Source organism: Ictalurus punctatus, chromosome 6 (assembly GCF_001660625.3).
Source record: "Ictalurus punctatus breed USDA103 chromosome 6, Coco_2.0, whole genome shotgun sequence".
NCBI lineage: Eukaryota > Metazoa > Chordata > Actinopteri > Siluriformes > Ictaluridae > Ictalurus > Ictalurus punctatus.
Window position 1 is genome coordinate 30,650,085 of NC_030421.2, and position 22,341 is coordinate 30,672,425.

Here is a 22,341-nt window from a genome sequence, read left to right on the forward strand (position 1 = left end):
TTCTTCAGACTGGAGTGAGCTGGCAGAATTCTTGACTGTTTCTCATATAGTGGATATAAAAAGTCTACACACCCCTGTGAAGTTAAGGCAAGTTTTTTGATTGTGTAAAAAAATGAAACCAAGATAAATCATGTCAACCTTTTCCACCCTCAATGTGTAATTACAACATATACAAATTAAGTGAAAAACAATCAGAAACAAAAAGATATAACATAAGTTATAATAAACCGATTGCATAAGTGTGCATGCCCTTTTATAATAGGGGATGTGGCTGTATTCAGAATGAACCAGTCACACTCAATCTCATGTTCAAAAGTAATTATTATACAGTTCAATTCAATTCAATTTTATTTGTATAGCATTTATTTTATTTTATTTATTTATTTATTTATTTATTTTTACAATGGACGTTGTCTCAAAACAGCTTTACAGAAATATATAAACACAGGATACAGATTTTAAGTGTATGGATTAATCCCTACAGCTGTTATCAATTAACTTATTCTGATTAACTCCACATAAAGACCAGATATTTCTGTAGGATTTCTTGATGACATCTTGGATTTATCTGTTTGCTGAAGCAATAGTTTACAAAATTGACAAAAATATGAGACAAAAACTTACCAGGGAGGCTGCCAAGAGACGAACGGCAACATCAAAGGACCTACAGGAATATCTGACAAATACTGATTAGTCTTTGCATGTGACAACAATCTCTTGTATTCGTCACATATCTGGGCTATAGGGTAGAGTGGTTAGACAGAAGCTCTTTCTCACAACAAAACATCCAATCCAAACTAAATCACCCCAAACCATGTGGCAAAATGAATTATGGTCTGATGAGACCAATTTCAAGTGGTATAATAATTCCATAATTCCTAAAGATATATTTGGTGCAATAAAAGCACCTCAATAGAGCACCATACCCATGGTGCAGCATGGTGGTGGCAGCATCCACAAGGCTGCTTTTCTTCTGCTAGAACTGCGTGTTTTATCAAGGTGGAGGGAATCATGATAGGTACAAATACCAGTCGATTTTAGTGCAAAACCTTCAGATGTGTCATATCACAGCAAACCAGCAACTCCATTTCCCAGGATGCACCACCAACTACAAACATGGCCGAAGAGGACTACCCTTCCCACACACAGACACACACACATTCACCTTCTTCAGAATTCTAATCACACACAACTGTTACCAATCTCATACTCACTATATAATAGAGACTGTTCAAACACTTAGTCTTTGCGAAGTATACGTTCAGTTGCTTAGTCTCGGTCGTTATTCCAAGCCTTATATCGTGTTTGCTTTTCTGGTTTTGGACTTTGTTTACTCTGTTGTCCTCGATTCTCTGCCTTGCCTAGTTTATGCCTGTTTGCGTGATCGTTTCACCCTTGCTTGCCTATGTACCTTGATTTCTGCCTGATCCTTTGGACTTGTTATTTTAATAAACTGCCATACCTGCAATTGCTTCCATCTCAGCCTTCATTACGTGACAAGATGTCTGCTGGTAAGCTAAGGATGAAAAGTAATTTCACCTTTCAGCAGAACAATGACCCTAAGCATACATCCAAATCAACAAAGGAATGGCTTACCCAAAATATGATCAGTGTTTTTGAATGACCTAGCCAGAGCCCAGACTTGAATCCAACTAAAAATCTGTGGGGTAACCTGAAGTGGGCTATGTACAGGAAATGCTCTCACAAACTGATGGATCTAGAATGTTTTTGCAAGAAAGAGTGGGAAAATATTGCCAAGTCAAGATGTGCCATGCTGATAGACTCTTACCCAAAAAGACTGAGTGGTGTAATAAAATCAATAGGTACTTTAACAAAGTATTAGTTTAGGGGGTGTGCACACTTATGCATCTAGGTTATTGTAAGTTTTTATTATATATTTTTTTCCCATAAAAAGTTTCTGATTGTTTTTCATTTATTTGTATACTTTGCAATTGTACATTAAATGGTGGGAAAAGATATGACATGTTTTATGTTAGTGTCATTCTTTTACTTCACAAAACCCTGCCATATTAACAGGGTTGTGTAGACTTTTTTTTAGATATCCATTGTATACTTTCTTTAGTCATAGAGGGTTTTTTTGGTTTGTTTGTTCTGTACAGTGCTTGTGCCATTTACATGCAGCACCAAACAAGTTTACATCAACAATTGGTCAAGTCAAATGAGTGCACTTTGATTGAATTTCAAAAATGCTTGCTAAAAGAGTATTCGCAAATGACCCAAAATGGTCTTCACAGATACATACGGAAATTGCATACAAGGCAAAGGTTTATATTAATGCAAACGTTCTAATACGTTATCATTTGTATAATAACAACGTACACAGGGGCTTGTAGGATAAATTCTCCATGTAATCTAAGAATAAAATAAAATTTTGAAACTTAAAAAATATTAATAAAAACAAATGTATAACCATTGTTACAGTGAATAAGTCACACCATACCATCATCGAATATTGTACTTTTATAGCACTCCTTGTTATGTTGTAACAGTTATGTCCAAAACCCTATCAAATCAATGTTTTAATTATAGATTAATTATTGTATTAATTAAACTACATTAAATATTGTATAATGTTTCTAGATTTATAAGAGAAACAGAGAACTACAGTACAAACCTCTATCCTTTCAAAGAAGGTCTAATTGTACACACGAGTGAGCAAGGACATATGCAGCCATAAAGTAATTGTCACAGCTTGCTCATTGGCTGATATGCAGGCAGGAGCCTAAAAATAGTCTTGATGCTCCTAGAGAGTGATCAAATCCCAATAGTCTTCTATGGAAGCAGTCAGTCAATACAGGTGTCACAGCAACACTTGAGATTAATCACTGCCCTCCTAAAAATGCAGGAAATCAAAAGAACTGGCCTGAGAATTTTCCCCTTTAATCTCAGCGTGTTTCTCTGATCTTTGTCCTATCTGTTCATCTCTCATGCCAACCACTACACCTCCCTCCCCTTTCCCCCGACCATTGCACAGCTCCTCAAATTTCATTTCACACAATCAATAATGTATTTCCAAATCATAGTGACATTTATGGGACAGTGCGATATATTTTCTTATCTGTGAAAACCTTCAACCCCCCCTACCCAATATTTTCATGGTTGTGAAAAATATGAGAATAGTACAGTTCAATTATTGTGCTATATGGGGTTACAAACTTTTACATAACTGCAGTGAAGCAACCATAGGGTACGTTTCATTATTTATTGTGTATCAGTTTTTGCATCGAAATATTATATATATATATATATATATATATATATATATATATATATATATATATATATATATATATATATATATATATATATATATATATAAAATTTATTTGTTTTTTTGGCAAGGATAAATGATTCAGTAAAGCTTCTAATCCAGCAATATAAAAAACATTCTGCTTTGATGATCAAATGTACATACACTCAAGAAATTAACAAGAATTAAACAAATAGATAAAAGTATTTTAGTATGGGATAGCATTTCCCTTTGATTTCTTTAAATGTTGCCTGGTGGGTAAACTTGCAGACAGCTTTTTATTTTAATTTTATTTTATTCTTTTATTTATTTTCATTTTGTATACCCAGACATGTTTGTTTGAATTTTACACCAAGCATTTTAATCATTATCATCATTTTACCTTTCTGTACAAGAAGACTAAATAAGTCCCTTTACCCCAAACAGTTCACTGCAGCAAAAGTAATGGTGACACAGTTGAGTGCATTTATTTAACTCTTGATAATTTTCTGGCCAATTATTTGTTAAGATCATAAAAAGTTTAATAATTTGACCCCCCCCCCCCGCCCCCCCGCCCCCCCAAGAGTATACACACCAAATTCCTTTAACCCAAAGAATTAATCATTATTATGACCATTAGGCTATTCTATGCTTTACTTTTCCTATAAATGATGGTGCTGTCCACATAACCTAAAGGTCCCCTCAGGTTCCTAGAGCCCTCTGTAACACCTGGTGTGTTTCCACCCCGAAGTATATTAATTTTCTATAACAGCATGGCCAGAAGTGTGTTATTCCACTTGTATGATAACAAATTGATAAGGATTACGATTTTTAATTTACTAAAGTATCACCCGTTGCATTTTTAAAATTATTTATAGTTACATTATGTTACATCATCTCCCGACAAATTTCACTAGATCAATGATTACATGTTTTTCTTTGTGAAAAAAAAACATGCTTTGTTTTAAAAAAGATATATTTATCATTAGGCTTTGATTATGTAGATGGTCTACCATACAAGTTCCTGTCAAGGAGCTGTTACTATAGAAACCATAACATATCAGACAATTTGTTATTAAAAGTGCTTTATATAAACTTTCATTTATGTTACAGCCTGAGCTATTGTCAGAGCTGCTGTTATAGAAAATGAATCCACAACATCTAAATCAAGAGTTCAATTGCAGTGTGGTATAAACTATTATAATGCATTATTTCCTTGATGCAGAAATAAAAGGTCTCGATCTTTTTGGTTCATAAATCTGAACTCTGTGTGGGATAAATGTCCAAATAATTAGCAATTGCTTTGTGTTTCCTGAATTAATTTGCCTTTATAAAAACCTACTGGAAAGAAGTTAAGTGTAATTGACACATGGTGAACATGTTCATGTTGCTCTAATTTCAGACTTAACTGCACAAACGTAATGGGTAGCCGTAATGTCAGCATATCCTTTGTCAACTAATGCACAATCGAGAAAAGAGACACAAAAGAGAAACTGCCTTGTGTAATCATTAGCCATAGTAATTATCATTATCAAACTGTTAATGGTATTAACTGACAGTGATACAACTAGTTTAATAAGTATTAAATATTGATGTCACTCTGAAACATTGCATATTTAGATGAGGCCCCAGCAATCAGAGACCTGAAGGTGTAATGTAGAAGAACAGCTCCAAGAAATGCTCCAAATACACTAAATAATGCACCTCATGATGGCACTTGACATTACAAGTCTGTTCTTTGTAAACGACACTTCCTCACATCTCAAACGTTGCCTGCCATTGTTAATACTACAAGGCATGGTATTGAGAAACAGACACAGCACTCCATCTATCCAGTGCTCCATCTATTATTATAGAAAGTGTGACGGTCATGCTCTTCCACTAAGTGCAAAATCATGTCATGATTTGACCTAGCGAGACTTGAAACAGGGTTAAGAACATGAACTATGGGAAATTTGGCAGTGACAACGTCAAATGACTTTCAGAGCTCCTTTTGCACTGTGTCACCTACAAGAAGTTGATCACAAAACTGATGGGAAACAATTATACCTAGTTACTCTAGTGACATTTTGGATTAATCTATAATACGGAACTCTTTGTATTCACAATACAAGTGAAAAAAAAATGTACAGAAATAAGGGAAATTTAATAATTGTTGATTTTACACAAGAAAAAAAGAAAAGATAGAAATGTGTGGCGGCGTATTCACTGCCCTATTTAGTTCCATTGAACAGTTATTGCAGTATTGCAGGCTTTACCTAATTTTGACCACTAATAGAGGCCCCCTGGAGCAGGAATCATACTGCTGCATGATTGCTCTACTAACATTTTCAGTGAAGGAAGAAAAGTGGAAAGGACACTTAATGATAAGGTTGCCAGGTTTGCGGCAACTCTGTGGCTGCCATTTTTAAAATAAAGTAATTGGTATTAAATCCAATAAATTTCTGCAAAATAAGGCCAAATGTAAGTGCAGATAGTGTGTCTATAATGTACCAAACAATTTATAAAGTAAGATATTGCAAAGATTGGCAGAGGGAAAAGGGAGTAATGTCTGTTCATCAGAAATGTGTGCACCACCCTGACCCTGTTTCCTACATAAACACTGAGAAAAGGAAGAAAAATGTTTCTCCCTATTCCCCATGCCCAGTTATTTTGGACAAGTTTCATGTCTTGTGTGGATTTGAGATATGTTTGGGCTGAAACTTGCTGAAACCTGGCAACCCTGCTTAATTATTTTAGCTCTTCTGTGTACACATCTCTGACAACAGGAAATAAAACCTGCTGTATCGAACACAGTTTAACAAAGTTACATTTAAAACCACTCAAAACAAACTGCTAGACTGTATGCTGGATGACTGCATGTTGTTGACTCTTAATTGCCTATTACAGGGTTACTCTTAAACAGTGGTCACCAACCCTGTTCCTGGAGACCTACCTTCCTGAAGACTTTAGATACAATCATAATTGTGCCCACCTGACCATCTAATCATTGCCTTAAGTGTATTAGAGGTGTGTTAGATTTTGAAGATGAAACCTGCAGGAAGGTAGATCTCAAGGAACAGGGTTGGTGACCACTGGTCTAAAAGTTCATTAGACATTAGCCTATATCATAAGTGAATTAGATAGCCTCTTGACTAAATTTTGTTTGAGGCTATGTCATTAATCATGTTATCCTGCTCCACCAAAATCTATGGTCATGAATAACATGTGATATAATGACATAATCCACAGGAAATGGAAGAACGGGAATGGCAGTTTTTTTTTTTTGTGATCATTTTAGATTAATGTTTTAACAACTCACCCTTGTGTTCGGCCTCAAATCAAGCCCAGAGTAACACTATAGTTATCACACCCTTTCAGAAGCGTGTAAGGCAATTCCTAAATGGATTAAACCCTGCCCATGGGTTTTTGGGAGCTTCACTATCAGAGAAGGGGGCCAGAGGCAGATGGTGGTTAGATGCATTCCAGGATGGAGCTTCCTTCTGTCACTTAGTCACTATAGAGAATAGAGTCAATGCAGTGCACTTGAATGGAAGAAGAAGAAAGAAGGATGAATTGATATTTTGTTTAAATTAACATCTAGAAGTTAGTCTAGTGTACACTTTTGAGTTACACCATCAAATATTAGCTGTCCACTTATCATTCGAGTCTATTGTACAGCATAATAATAATAATAATAATAATAATAATAATAATAATAATAATAATAATAATAATAATAAAAACAATTTTTAAAAAACCCTAAATATTTAGTTGATTAAAAACAAACAAACAAACAAAAAGTTGCAGTGAGGTGCTGTACTGTATATAGCTTGGAATATACTTGCCTCTCAGTCATGATAAAACACTTACTTAAAATAAATGAATAACAGAATGATTAATATTATACATATTTGCAGTGAAGTTGTAAGTTCACATTACAAAAGTTTAATAGATGCCTTGCACATCAGCAAACCAATACAATCACACACCCTGGGCTTTCTGTGATTGCTGCACTGAAGGTGAAGTACCAATCTGCTGGGAAAACACAAGAGACTGCAATCAGTGGCTTAAGCAAAGTTCCAGAATACTGGGTGAATGTCGTTAACAGAAACCAACAAAGCACTTCATTTGACATCTGATTCCTAGAGCAGCTTTGAGTAGATTTTCAATCTCATCTTTCCCGGATTAGTAACGTCTCAACGACCCTGTTATGGGAGTCATAGTTTGAACATGGTAGATGGATCAAAATTAACATGCAGTTACAGAAGCTTTCTGAAATCTTCAAGCCATATATCTAAAGGTTATCTAGAACTAAAATTTGAGAGATACTTTGCATGGGGAAATCTTTCAACTCTGAGACCAAACAGAGGGACATTATTTTTCAGTTTTACCTTAGTAACTAAAGGTCAGGTTTTAAAATGAGTCTAGGAAATGGAGTCTGTGCGTTTGAGATTTCACAGCAAGACAATTAAGCTGGAAGCATGAAGAGGTCTGCAGAGTGGCAAAAACAATTTTTTTTGCTGGAACACTTCCCAAACACAATCTGCTTTCACTTATTAGGACTTTTATTTGGATCCTTTTTTTTTTTCTTCAATTCATCAGACTTTTTTTTATGTCCTTTATTATTATGTATGGCACAGTGATCAAAATATGGAAACATGCTTGCTGAATAAATCAATTCATGGTTTTTTCTAGGCAGACAGATGACACGTTTTGAATTAAATGGATGTGTGTTTTTTTTTTTTTGCTTAAAACAATTACTAATATGAGCAATAATGCAATTAAAGTGGTAAATAAAGGCTGTACAAATGAGGAACTGGAGAGGAAAAAGCAAAGGAAGCTATGTTGGCCTTACTGCCAGGAACCTGCCTGTCTTAACGAAGTCGGTTGCAAAGGTACCCATGATCATAGAATGAAAACTTAGCTTTAGATGTTCCTGTATAAGATCCTCTAATGATCAACAGTCCTGACCCCTTCCTAAGCCCTCTCCATGGAAACCACATTCACACAAATCACTAGAGACTCATTCTAATCATATATCATTGACCCAGCTAAGCCTTACATCACACAAAGCCTTGTTTCTAGATTTTTATTTGAGAAGCCCAATACACTAATAAGACAAGACACTGCTGCATGAAACTGCTTGGTATAAAGACTACTGATTATTTAAATCATGTCATTCCATGCAGCAGCGTATCATCTTATTTTTTAATAATGTAAAAACTGAAAGTAGTAGAAAAGCAACATCAATATCTACAACAGCAATAACATAAAATCATGATCACAAACCATGATTCACAACAACATCATTAAAATGGTTTATCATCTTCTAATTGTTTCCAGAAGCAAAAGAATTGCTCAGTAGAGTACTGTAGAGGCAAACATTCCACACATGGATGCAAAATCAGTGCTGCACATTTTCCGAGTCCGAGGTCCACCTGGGACTGGGTTTAAGGATATATATGACTGCTTTGGGACTGTGTGATTGGCAAGTTTTGTGACTATGCATTATTAACACTATCAAGTTTGACTGAAACTCCCACTGACAAGAACCTTTGTCTGTGTCTATTAAATTAGGACAGTCCTTTACTTTTTGGATGGTTTAACTGCTGCTGCGGTCACAACCACAGTTGTTATTCTATATTGATATTGTCTGCCGAGGGCACGGTGGCGTAGTGGTTAGCACATTTGCCTTGCACCACGGGGTAGGGGATCTGAAATCTGCCTCCGCCCAGTGCTTCGGTGGTGTCCTCCGTGAACTCCGGTTTCCTCCCCCAGTTCAAAGACCTCAGTTGTAAGCTGATTGGAATTTGTAGTAGCCTGTAATGTGAGAATGGGTTTGTGAATGTGTGCGATTGTGCCCTGTGATGGACTGGCACCACATCCAGGGTCCAACTGCAGTTGCTTGTAATTTGTTTCGTAAGATTTTTATTAAGGAAGGATAACTATAAATGCATTTGTTGTTGTTGTTGTTGTTGTTGTTATTATTATTATTATTATTATTATTATTATTATTATTGCTGTTGTTGTTAGTAGTAGAGAGAAAACCATTATTCGTTATACAAATATTTATGGAAATGGTCACAAAAAATGCCTTGCCAATTACTGATAACTCGAATCCTCTGAACATATATTTGCAATATTTACAGCTACAAGGAGCATCATAAAAACATTCTGTTTTTCTTTGATAACATATATTTAGTTATTTCACATTCACACCATGGCAAGATCAGACATCTTTAGGGACATCAGTCTGACATCAGTCACACATGAAGAAAAAAAAAGCTCCTCAGGAACTTGCAAGATAAATTAAGATAAATTCAAGGAGCCATCTTCCCAAAAGGCAAAATATTGCTACATTAAAGGGTAAAAGGACACCAACTAGTCATGCTGTGCCTTGACAGGATCGTCAGTGGGAGCTGACAGTCACTGAATACTCATTTTTATACATTCAGAGTGTGCACTTGATGATGAAGTCTTAAAGAAAAATGAGGCTTGTACCAAATATGGAAGAGGGTTACATCCTTTGATGAAAAACAATATATTGGATTTTTAAAGGTCACAACCCCCCAAATTAAGATGTGCTTATGGCCCTTAACTAAATTTAAACAGAAATGTCAACAACATGGCCTAAATGTGATCCTCCATCAAAGGCTTCTTGTTTATTTTCATCTTCTATTCAGCATCAGCAAGCCAAATAATACTGAATAATTCTCTGACTAATCGTGTTTCCATCCATTCCTCATGATAGCTTTTTTTCTACTTGAACTAAGACACCGTGCAGATGCTGTATGGTGAACTTTGCTTATCGAGATTCATATATCAAAATGCTGCTATAAAATGGTACTGTTAGAAATATATACTTTAGCTTTTGATAGAATTCGGTGCCAGGCTGATTTATCAGAATGTGAAACGACTGGGTTTCTTTTGCCCTTTCAAGCACAGTTGGCATTCACAATAATATTAATAATGCCTATTTAACAAGCTGAATATTATTTTTATTGAATTTAACTTTGAGAGAGAGAGAAAAGACAGGCTGATGAAGGAAAGGCAGTTTATAGCTGCTATAATGTAAGTGATGTTCCACAACATTAAGAATAAATGGTTAAAATTAGTGTGTTCTAAATAAATGACAAAATTGTTATCCTTGACAAATTATTGTGGTATAAGAGGAATAAAACATAGCATGCTGTTATTGGAAAGTAATCAACTTCAAGGTGGTAATAGTAATGCTGCTTCACATCAGCTATATCATGCCACCACACTGTTGATGAATTTATTATAACAGCATGCATTGTTGTGTTTTACTCCTTACTTAGTAAATACACACACAATCAGGGACGCTATGAATTTCACTGGATGGACTCAAACAAAAGTCATGGTGTCACGAATTCAAGGTGGAGACGGATGCAAGTGCAGAATTACTCAAGTTTAATAAAGAACAAAACAAAACACAAATAGACACCATGACCTTGAGGCAAAACACTATGGCAAAAACGAAACATAAACCAGCAGCTTAAATACAGCAACAAAGTAAATGGCAAAGAAAGACAAACGTAAGACAAAGAGTTCAGTGCAAACTGTGGTTATATACACATAGTGCTCATTAACAAGAACCTGATTCAGGTGCAGGTGGTCATGTGACTGTGATGGAGTGAGGTGCAGTGGCTGCTGGGAAATGTACAGTCCCTTCTCTGCTTTGCATGACACAGGGACAGCATTTGTCCTATTCTAAAAAGATTTAAAAGAACTACACAGAGCAACTTTTTCCTATTTAATAGATTTTTCTTTCACATTAGACTGACTGCTTAGAGCTGGGATACAGGTTATGCTTATAAGATTTCTTCTTATTTTTTGAGGCAGTAGTTTGAGGCACCAAAAATGTATCTGCAGATGTGATTTACAGCCTTGTTCAAGTTTTTTTTGTGATCATTGTGGCCAAAAATACTTGATTTTGCTGCGGCTTTTTTGTGGAAAACTACTTGAATAGGTAAAATTGCAATTGCATGGTTTTTCACAGTGATGAACGAGAAAAAAGCTTTTAGCTGTACACATGTTCAACACACGTGAATCAAAGCGGACTGAATGCATGTTGTGATGACGTCACATGACGCGTCTTTGCCCAAATCTGCGGATAACCTGAGGTAATTTAGAAAAATTGCAAGCTCCTCCAAATGTTGTGGAGTTTGCTTGATTTTGTGTTAATTTCTGCAATCACATAATTGCAAAATCCTGGAGGGACTGGCAAGAAAAAAACATACAAGTTGGGTTTTTAAAAATTTATTATTATTATTATTGTTCATCTATCCATCCATTTTCTGTACTGCTTATCCATACTGGTTCACCGGGAACCTGGAGCCTATCCCAGGTGGCATAGGGCACAAAGTGGGGGACACCCTGGATGGGGTGCCAATCCACACACAGATTCACACATCCATTCATACGCTACGGACACTTTTTGGACATGCCCATCAGCCTACATTGCATGCCTTTGGACTGGGGGAGAAAAACTAGAGTACCCGGAAGAAACCCCCAACACACGGGGAGAGCATGCAAACTCCGCATGCACAATGCCATGGCGTGAATCGAACCCTCAGCCCTGGCGGTGTGAGGCAAATGTGCTAACCACTAAACCACCCTATTATTATTATTATTATTATTATTATTATTATTATTAGTGCTCATTTGAATCTTTTACACAAATGTCAGATGCCTCTAATTAGTGGACAGCCAGTAATATCTGTGTACCTCTTTTAAACAATATATATATATATATATATATATATATATATATATATATATATATATATATATATATATATATATATATATATATATAATATAATATATGTAGCTAGCCACAGATAACTGAAATCTTTTAAAGGTGGTTGCTTAAAAAAAAAAAAAAGAAAAGATGACAACATTGCCTTCCTTTAACACCTCCAGGTGCTATGTTTTGGCTCATTAGTGCCATAGTAAAACATATTCATTTATTCCACCTGCACTACATTCATTTATTCCTTGTGTGCACAAAGTGCAAAACATTTTGACTAATGTGACAATAAATTGAAATAATTACATTTAGGGTACTAAATTTTTTTAATGCTTGATGAATTTTTAATTATCACATATTAGCACACTGATGAAAAATACTGCACATAAAATACTGCACATAAACATGCTAAAAAATTCTCAGGATGTGACATTAAAGTTTAATTTCATTATTATTTTCACTTACAGTAAGATGTGATAAACCTCTGCCCATAGGTGTGTGAAAAATGGTGTAAAAGCTTAAATGAAGTGCTGTGTTTCTGTGCTTAAGGCATGTCTGCAGTCTGAAATAACTGATGATGTCATCAACTGAGGATGATTATCAATGATGCATTTCCTAATTGGTGATGTCCCCAAATGGTGCCACAACTTTTTCAGTCGTCCTCCAAGTCTGCACTTTGGTGACATAATTGAGGATCATTTTGTAACTTAAAGCAGTAACTTTAGATCAAAATATTTTCTGCAGTGAGGCTTAAGGCACATAAAAGGAAAAAATATAGCACAATAAGGCTTTTTCAATGAAAATAAAAAAAAACATTTAACTTAAATTGAATCATTGATCCTGACACCTTCTGCTCTTCTGACCTGCCTGATCCATCCTGATGTCCTACATCTGGTTGGAGTTCTCATCACTTGGAAATCACTCGCTGTTGCTAAGGATGGCCCCACATGGTGCAGCCTAAAGATCATAGAGATTACAGTGGATGGTACCACTTATCATGGCGATGGCTTTGGTCTGCAGTTGATATGAACAGTTTTGCTACGATGGCTTAGAGCTACAATTGCTATGATAGCTTTAGGACTGCAATCGCCACAAACAGTTTCGCATTCAGGTCTCCATCAGTGAACAGTTCAACTAAATAATAATAAAATACCATGTTAAAACTATAATGAATTTCCTTGTTACCAATTGCATTATTTCACCATGTAGTACACGGTTATAGAAGGGAATTATTTATAATCGCACTATCCGGTGTCACCCAGATGAGGATGGGTTCCCTTTTGAGTCTAGTTTCTCTCAAGGTCTCTTCCTCATATCGTCTCAGGGAGTTTTTCCTTGCCAGAGCTGCCTCTGGCTTGCCCATTAGGGATAAATTCATAAATTAAAAATGTATATCCTGGATTTATATTTTTCTGTAAAGCTGCTTTGTGACAATGGGCATTGTTAAAGCACTATAAAATTGAATTGAATTTAATGGCTATGGCCAGAGATGCCTTAGCTGCACAAATTAAGGTGATTTAGACCTTTCCTAACCTAGTCTCCCAGACTTTGATGCAAGTTGTCCAACAGGTGTTGCTACCCTATAGATTTTAGGCAATCATGTCCAAGCTCTTCAAACTGAATGCAAATATAATTCCATGCATTTCAGAAGTTGTTCAACCTGCCCATCATTCATTACCTGACCAACAAAAATTTCTTTCTTTATCTTGAGCATCAAATATTTAGAAAAACATATCTCAAGTATTAAAGTCCTTTTTGGTAAGTAAACCTAAGTAAATACTGAAATATGACACAATAGTTAAAAGTTCAGAAAATGACCCAGATTACTCTAATTCCATCTTTTTCACCATTGTTGGCTTTACAATAGCTGCTGCCTTGCTGTGCTCTCAACAAACCCGGCAGCTGTGTCTGGTCTCACAAATAATCACAAAAACTCTAATCCACTTTGATTAGGAGTTTGCCAGATGGCATAGACGGCACTCAGTTCTCCTTTGAAAAATAATGAGAAATGGGACACCCTACCACCTCACGAGGACTGCAACAATGCATGTTCACTAACTGGGACAGGGCCACTTACAAAAGATGAACAGGCTCTTCAGTGCAAATTCACTCAAGCTACCAGTATGTGACCTCTAGGTACTCGGCAAGACCTAAAATAGAAAATTAAAATTGTACAGGGATCATTTGTGTAGGTGCTCATACATTTTATAGTAAATGTTTGCCGGAAACCATACAATTAATTTTGGCAAGTAAGCAATTCCAAAAAAGTTGGGACAGTCATTTGAAAATTCAATGCACCCTGTACTATACTGAAAACACATTTGTAACACATTACTTAATGTTTTACTGTAAATTTAATTTATTTTTGAAAATATACACTAATTTTAAATTGGATGACTGCAACACACTCCAAAAAAGTTGGGAGCGTCGACTGTTTACCACTGTATAACGTCACCTTTTCCTTTAATAACACTTATTAAGCATTTGGGCTCTGAAGACACCAGTTGGTTAAGTTTAGCAAGCGGAACTTTCCCCCATTCTTCCATTATGCTTTTCTTCAGCTCCACTACTGTACAGCGCCTTCATTGCCTTATTTTGCACTTCATAATGCGCCAGACATTCTCAATGGGAGACAGGTCAGGACTGCAGGCAGGCCATGCTAGCACTCGCACTCTCTTCTTACGAAACCATGCGCTTGTAATCCAGGCAGAATGTGGTTTAGCGTTGTCCTGCTCTGCATGGCAGAATATGTTGCTCAAAAATGTGTACATATCTTTTTTGCATTAATGATGCCCTCACAGATGCACAAATTACCCATGCCATGGGCACTGACTCAACCCTGTACCATGACAGACACTGTCTTTTGGACCTGACGCTGATAACAACTTGAATGGTCCTTTTCCTCTTTGGCCCGAAAAACATGACGGCTGTTTTGTCCAAAAATTATTTGAAAGGTTGGACCACAAAACACGATTCCACTGTGCTACTGTCCACCTCAGATGGGACCGAGCCCAGAGAAGTGGGCGGTGCTTCTGGACAGTGTTGATGTATGGCTTCTACTTTGCATAGTAAAGCTTTAACTTGCATCTGTGGATGCAGCGGCGAATGGTGTTGTCTGACAAAGGTTTACCAAAGTATTCCTGAGCCCATGTCAGGATATCCATGACAGACTCATGACTGTTTTTAAGACAGTGACGTCTGAGGGATTGGAGATCACGTTTTTTTTTTTTTTTTTTTTTTTTTTTGGTTTAAATACAAATCAAAGTACATTTACAAATCATTCCTCTTTGTTTTTATTAGCATTTTTCATACTGTCCCAACTTTTTTGCAATTGGGGTTGTACATTTTTCAGGCACTCTTTCCCAATACATCATAGTGTGTTAATGTGCTGTGATGCATGCGTGCACACACACATAGACACACACTAAGGAAAGTAATTACAATGTTTTCCAAATGCAAATGGATATATATAAATAAACGGAGTCTAAGTGATGCCATTTTCCAGCATCTCAATTTCACTGAAGCTCTCAGTGAAACCTACAGAAGAATACCTGGTGTAAATGACGCTCAGATGTTATGATAACTCATTTCGTATTGACATGCAAATATGGCATTTTAGTTCTGATTAAGTGTGGCAGGCACATTAAGTTTTAAATCAGCAGCCTGTAGAAAACTGTTGCAAACTCATTAACTCAGATGAATGCGGTTTAGAAAGACTAATGCCTTCAGATATGCTGATAAAAGTTCCTTGTTGAAAATGTCATACTGAATTCCATCTCATTTAGTTCACATCCGGTTATTCTTTTTTTCCCCCCATCTAATTTCACCTAATTGCCTGCCATGTCTTGCAAAATGACATCCGAGTAATTAGAGGGGGAAGGAATAATAGTAATAAAAAATTTATATATATATATATATATATATATATATATATATATATATATATATATATATATATATATATATATATCCATGTTACTGAAAATCAGTTTCTTGCCCCAAGTATCATTGGGTTTAATGGATCCTCATATGAACAGCAGGGTAGACTAGTTAAATTTTATTATATAGAATATTCATATTAATACACAAGGTTAATGACCACAAATATAGTGTTGATTTCATGGTGGTTGTTTTTTTTTGTTGTTGATTATTTTTAGATTAAAAAAAGCTTTTACAAATTATTGATGATAGCTTTTTGCCTTTTTATCCCATCATAAAGAAGAAGATGTTTTAATATACGATTACAACATATGAAACCCTCCCCCAAAATAAAATAAACTATAAAAATAATAAAACAAAACAGCAAAAGTAAGAGAGTAAGAGTTTGCCCTATCTATATCATCAAAATAGAATTCAGTAGAAATAGATAACTTGGTAGTAGAATAAAATGCTAAAACAATATTAAACTGAGTGCATTTGAGCTTTTGTTTGAGTAAAAATTCAAAGATCACATTCAATTATTTAATAGTTTAATTTCACTTTAATTAAAGTATTGTAGGATTTATACAGAACTTGTACAGGGAGCTTGTGTCACGCTGTCCTTTTCAGTGAACTTCCCTGTCTTGATACTTTGCTGCTTTCCTGAGGCAATTTTTGAATTCTTGACACCATATGCTGGAGTTTGCTGTACTAGCTCTTAAAGCAAAATGCATTTATCAATAAAATTGCATTGTAGACTAAGTTTAATCATTATAAAAACATCTTCAGTTTTTTATTTATGTTTTCTTCTTCTTCTTTAAGAAGAAGTTGCACATATAATAGTTGCACATATAATAGAGGGGAAATGCCAGATTCAGTATTGGTCATGTTATTGCAAAGCATTGCATCATGCGTGTCAGTGACAACTTTATAAAGAAAATCTTATCACATTTTGCATTTCCTAATAAACTGAGCTAAATGTATTACTCATTATAGAAATAGTGTTAAAGGCTGATAAATTATATAAGCTAAAATGATGTAAGCTACTGTGCAAGTGTTGTCTATTGGTGATCAATTTATATCAATTAAGGGTACTTAAACAGGAAAAGCTTCTAATTAATATTTTCGGACCAAATATTGCATAGGTTGAATATTCATATATTGCCATTGAGGTGACATGGAAATGATGCAAGTACTATATTTTAGCAGTATTAATATATGTCTGGTAATACTTTAGTGATACTTATAGAAATTCCCATGGATTACATAATTTTTGTAATTGATGCATATTCAGTTGGAATGCCATGCTCAACTGACATCCACAGCATACAGGATTTTAGTGTGAGATCACGGTACATTATTTTTGTTTCATAATCCTTTTGGATTAGGTTGGTGAGGGGATGACTATTTATAGCTGCTATAACATAAGTGATAACAGGAACTAACTTGTTTCACAGATGTTCCACGAGATTAAGTATAACTGAATAAAGTACAAGGTCATTTTTATTTTTATTTTAATGTCTAAGGAGAATAAAACACTGTTATTTGACACCTCAGCTAATATTACACCACACAGTTGGTTAGTATTTTTCTATAACTGCACCACCCTGTCACGCATTATTCCTTACATATGCAACAGAAAAAAACAGAGTGACAACACGTTGGCCTAGATGTAGTTTTGAGAGATTTTTAGGAGGGTTTAGAGTTTTGAGGGGCAGGAAAGGGCAGGAAGTTTTGGCTGCAGAAACTGTATTGCTAGCTAATACACTAATATAGCGTCTCCCTCTCAGGAACCCATCATCCCTGCTGTCAGATAGTGACGGATAAGTAATGGTAGCACAATCAAATAAGTTAAATAAATCTCTCTTGAGAGAACTGTGTCAGTGATGGTGTCTGTCGAGTGGCTATTAAAGGTCACCTAAAGAAAATCCAGGAGAACAGTGCTGTGCTGATAGAATGCTGGCTGTGTGAAATCTGTCACTTTAGGTTTAGTGTAAACAGAATGTTATACTGTCTGTGAGTAGCCGAGGTTTTGCCAACTCATAAACTCTTCATGAATTTGTATCATTAGAAAAACATGATACATGGATTGGAGAGATTTTTTATTATTATTTTTTTTGCACAGCAACAATAATCACAATGTCAAAATGAATAAAAGGAATCTAGGAATTTTTCTTATAGATAAAACACATTAAAAAATAATTCTAATAGTTTTCCTTATGAAAATAATAATGGTGTTGTGGTGATGATGATGATGATGATGATGATGATGATGATGATGAAGATCTGTTGCACATTGCTTTCTTCCGGTTTTGTAGACGGAGAGGTTCATGGCAAAATATGTATTACACTATTACTTTTTTGTTATTTGGCTTTTGTTTTGTATATTCTTCTGATAGGATGCACAGAAATTAATTTTATTGAAACTTTCTTTGTAGATTACAAAAAAATCCCCCCTTTCAATAACCAGGGTAATGTAAACTTTTTCACACTACACAGACCACCTTGAAATGCTTCTACCGTGAAAAACACTTAGTGCTGTAGAATGTCTAAAATATTATCTATTAACCCAGTGCTATTTACTGTGAATTCACCATTGAATAACTTGCTTTTATTACAAAATATATTAAGGTGGAGTTTGATAGCTGTCACATCCAGGCTATCACAACAAAATGTGCAGCTCTCTAATCTCTAGAGGTAAAATATGGCAGAAACATTGATCCTTGCAGAAAAAAAAATATAACTTTTGTATTTTTGCTATCCTATAGGACCAGCTTTACATACAACTTTACAATCTTTGTTCCTTATCACAGTAGTTTGTCTTTTATATATTATTTTTCTTCTCCAGACCACTGACTTGCATTATTTACCAGACTACAGGTCACCAAAATTGCTGTAGTACACACGACCCCTGCATCTTTATAACGACTGGCCATGGAAGTCTGGCTCAAACCAATGGCTTGTATTATAGCTGTGAAAAAAACCCTTACCACCGGTGTCAGCTCTCATCAGGCACTTTCTATGCTTGACTCACTTGAAGCAGGTACTTCCCAGACAAGCTAAATTTATCATCAACTCAGGAATTCTACCTTTTTTAAAAAATGATAAATTCTCATGTTTTCTTCTCTCCCCAGAAAATTTAAATGACTTTTTCCCCACAGAAAGAGCAAACCATAAAATGTCATAAACAACAATGAAATGACTAACAGATGTAATCAGTGTTAATATTACTTGCACAAACATATTTAAATACATCAACTTTGATTTATAATTTAATAAAATTTAATTTCTGCCCAATTTATTATTGTAAAAAAGGTGGTCATGATGAATTTCCAAGTACCAACATACATCGACTATAACATTGACAAACCACTGACAGGTGAAGTGAAAAACATTGATTATCAGTGTTACAATGGCACCTGTAACGGTATGTAATGGGATATATTAGGCAGCAAGTGAACAGCCAGTTGATGTGTTGGGAGCAGGAAAAATCCACAAGCATAAGGATCTGAGCGACTTTGACAAGGGCCAAATTGTGATGGCTAGACGACTGGGTCAGAACATCTCCAAAATGGCAGGTGCTGTTGGGGGTTCCGGGAATACAGTGGTTAGTACCTACCAAAAGTGGTCCAAGGAAGGACAACTGGTGAACCAGCAACAGGTTATGGGTGCCCGAGGCTCATTGATTTGTGGGGAGAGAAGGCTGGTTTGGTCTGATCTCACAGAAGAGCTAGTGTAGTACAAATTGCTGATAAAGTAAATGCTGGCTCTGATAGAAAGGTGTCAGAATAGACAATGCATTGCAGCTTGCTGTGTATGGGCTTGCATAGCTGTAGACATTTACAGAATTTGACAGACTGGTAAGAGTGCCCATGCAGACTCCTGCCCATTGCCAAAAGCACCTATAGTGTGCACATGAGCATCCAGACGGGACCATAGAGCAACGGAAGAAGGTGGCCTAGTCTGATGAATCACATTTTCTTTCACATCATGTGGACGGCTGAGTGCGTGTGTATCGCTTACCTGGGGAAGAGATGGCACCAGGATGTACGGAAGAAGGCAAGCTGGCAGAGGCAGTGTGATGCACTGGGCAGTGTTCTGCTGGGAAACGTTGGGTCCAGGAATTCATGTGGATGTTCCTCTGACATGTACCACCTACCTAAACATTTCTTCAGACCAAGTATACCACTTATGGCAACAGTATTCCCTAATGGCAGTGGTCTCTTTCAGCAGGATAACGCACCCTGCCACACTGTAAAAATTGTTAAGGAATGGTTTGAGGAACATAACAAAGAGTTCAACGCATTGGCTTCCAAATTCCCCAGATCTCAATCTAGTCAAGCATCTGTGGGATGTACTGGACAAACAAGTCTGATCCATGGAGGACCCACCTTGCAACTTACAGGACTTAAAGTATCTGCTGCTAGTGTCTTGGTGCCAGATACCACAGCACACCTTCAGAGGTCTTGTGGAGTCAATGCCTCAATGGGCCAGAGCTGTTTTGGTGGCACAACGGGGACCTACACAATATTAGGCAGGTGGTTTTAATGCTATGGCTGATCATTGTAAGTAATCACTTTACTTAAGGGTTCTTTTCATAGGCCTACACGTCACCTACATAAGCCGGTAGTAACAACTAATATAAGCCTTCATATCAAAAGGCGTCAGCTGTCATAAAGACTGTTTAAATCAGTTTTGATGTAAAGTTAATATAGCGTTGTTGACATAAGATTCTGTTATGCCACTTTGTGGTATGATGATGTCATGACTGTCATGACTGATTTTGCAGTGCAGTATACTTGTATGTCAGAGTCTGATATTGGTAATGATGTTACAACACTTGCCAAGTAAGATTCATTGGCAAAATGAACTTGTTTCTAATCATCTGAAATTCACACTTGGTGGAAACATTGTCAAGAAATGCCGTACTATTGTTATATAGGGAAGGTTTTACCAGTGATGATGACAACACTGTCACAAAATACTTAAGGATTACTTTGGGCCTTTGTTAGTTTTATGAATACTTATACCACATTACTGTTGAATTCTTAAATCTGATTGGGCAGAAGGTATTGATTAATATTCTGTAACAGCAGCTCTGACAACAGTTTTTAATGCAAGCCAGATCCCAGGTTTATATTAGCGCACTTGTTTTAATGTTATTATTTCTATAGTAATTTACACCGGGACTTGTATGGTGGCTGATCCACATAAAAACATTTAAAAAAAGAAATGTTTGTAATTGTTGATATAGTGAAGTTTACTTTGAGGAGACATTAACTGTGCATGTATGTAAGGGTGCCCCAGTGTTAGCAATTTGTAACAGTCTGCGTTAATGTTCTTCTTTGAAGTTCTCTGACATGGGAAAGTTTTCAGGATAAAGGACTTTACAATCTGCATTTTTTTGTCTTATTAACTTAAAAAGAGAGAGAAAGAAAAATGGCTGATGAAGGAACAACTGTTTATAGCTGCTCTAATGTGCACTATATGGTGTCTGTGGACACCTGACCACCACACCCATATGTGGGCCTTCCACAAACTGTTGCCACAAAGTTTGAAGCAATTGTATGATGTCTTTGCCATAGACTTACCATTTCCATTCATTGCACAGACACCCCTGACTTCAGCTCCACTGAAAATCTTTGGGATAAAATGGAACGCTGACTGTACACCAGACTTCCTCACCCAACATCAGTGCCTGAGCTCACTAATGCTCTTGTGGCTGGATGAGCAAATCCCCACAGCCACACTCCAAAATCTAGTGGAAAGTCTTCACAGAACAGTGGAGGTTATTATGACAGCAAAGGAGAGACTAAATCTAGAGTAGGATTTTCAAAAAGCACATATGAATGTGATGGTCATTTGTCCAGATTTGGCTATATAGTTTTAGTGTTTACACGATCTAACTACTTTTGCAGATGTTCCTCAACATTAAATTCCCCCAAGTGTTTTCTTCCTTATTTATTGCAGTGTAACTCCACTGTAATGACATAGTTTGAATAAATGTATATTATATTAAATCACTATAAATCTTAGGGCATGTTGGCAAACATGAATCTATGATGTAACTACTGCACAATTCCTGCTAGTTTTACTCTAGTTATTGAATAAAGCAGTTACTGAATACTATGTTTAAACTGAATTCTAAACTGAGGGTATAAGTGGTTACATGTTTCATTTTAGCAAATGTACTCAGGCTTGGGGAGTAATAGAGTACATATAACAGTGTTACTGTAAGTAATCAGGATACAAAAGCTGGTAATTGTAATCTGTTACAGTTACATCAAAAAACAAAGTAATCAGATTAATGGTACAGTTAGAAAAAAATGGGAATACTATCTGGATAAAAAAAAAAAAATTCATTTAAAACCAAATTATGATGTGATTATGGTCTAATATTGCATCATGTGTGTGCATG